The sequence below is a fragment of the Pterocles gutturalis genome, unplaced genomic scaffold, assembly GCF_000699245.1.
Source record: "Pterocles gutturalis isolate BGI_N339 unplaced genomic scaffold, ASM69924v1 scaffold16056, whole genome shotgun sequence".
In the NCBI taxonomy this organism is placed as follows: domain Eukaryota; kingdom Metazoa; phylum Chordata; class Aves; order Pterocliformes; family Pteroclidae; genus Pterocles; species Pterocles gutturalis.
In genome coordinates, this window is record NW_010103351.1 from 252 (window position 1) to 1,901 (window position 1,650).

The window sequence follows — 1,650 nt, forward strand, 5'->3', positions numbered from 1 at the left end:
CCAGCAGAAGGATGAAGCTGTATCAGCCACAGATCTTTCTGCAGAAGAGGATAGGTGGTTTGTGAAAGTAGCCAAAGCTGTTAATGTTCCAGTTTGTAGATAAAGTGTATTTAATAATTGATACTGTTGTAACCACTAATTGTTGGGTTTTAGTTCTTTAGGAACCCACTGAATTTTTGCATGATGGTGTTAAATTATGAAAAGTTTGTAGAGCTCCAAAATAAAGGAAACAAATCCACAGGGAAATGCTAACATCAATTATTGTGTTACATATTCACTTGAAAAAGCAGAAGTATCAAATCACTTATTACTGTTGTGAGAATCTGGATTTTACACCTAGTTAATTTGTGGTCATGCTGAATAGAAAATGGAATAGGAAGTATTGTGGTTGGGCAGGGTATGTGAAGTAGCATGGTAGGAACACTCTGAAAACTTCCCTTCAGATATAATTTCAGTGTCTGTGGTGCATCAGTAACCTCTTTACTGAAAGGAAGTGAGTTAGTGGATTGTGATGGAAAGTTAAACTTTGATCTAAAATTTTTTAGGTGAATTGGTATAAGACTGCCAAAGACCCAGAGGTAGTCATACCAACACCCACAGAGTATGAGAAAGCCTCCTTTTGCTGTTTCTATTCTATAAAATCAAGTTTATCACTTGTGCTGTTTACCTCAAATATCTATCTCTCATATCCAATGAGTGGGCTATTTACATGTAAAAAATAAAGAACATTCATGTGGCTTAAGAGCTACAGACATTTACTGGTTTTCTGTTTCTTTTTCATAGTTAACTGAGTTCTTAGTTTAAAACAATATTAAGTTCTGCAAACCTTAAGTCTTTCTGGGTTGTGAGTGAAGAAACCCCTCGATCTCTCTTGAAGCGTTCAAAGGTAGCAAGGTCTCTTGTTCCACTAACTTCATAAGGCAACATACTCACTGTTTAGTTTAAAGGACTGATTCTTAAATACTAAAAATTTACGTAGCACTTTTTAAGTTCAGTAAATCTGTGGCATTGTATGTCAGCTGATGAGCTCCCCATGCTCTCAGGTGGATGAATGAAGTTAAACCCCAGTGTGTTTTAAGTAACTAATCTTAATCTGAATTTAAGTGAGTATATAAGGACTTCTAAATTAGCAGGCAGGTGAGAAATTTCAATAAATCAAAGTTTGGTTTCAACATTTCTTTTTGTATGTACAATGATTCCTCTACTTACAGAGGGACAGTGGTCTCAAAGGTATTGTTTCTTTAAGCTTTATAACAGATCTCTCTTCTGTTTGTTTGTTAGTCTCCTGCAAAAGCAGAGAATTAAATAGAAAGTCATCATATATTAAAGCAACAGATTCCAGTGGTGGTGGGGAGATAAAAACTGCAGACCCCAGAAAAGTGACAGATGCACCTTTTTGGGCACTAGAGGATCATCTCTAAATGTTTGCTGCGTGCTTTTTGCCTCAATTTAGAAATAAATCTCAGACTAAGGGGAAAATGTATTTACTTTTTGCCATGTGAATGGATTCTGTGAGGAGTTCTGCAGAAGAAGGATCTGGGTGTCCTGGTGGACAGGAACTTGAATGTAAGCATCAGGGTTCTCTTCAGGCGGTTTTGGTTAACCGCATACTGGTTATATGTATCGTGAAGACCATAGTTAGCAGGTGTA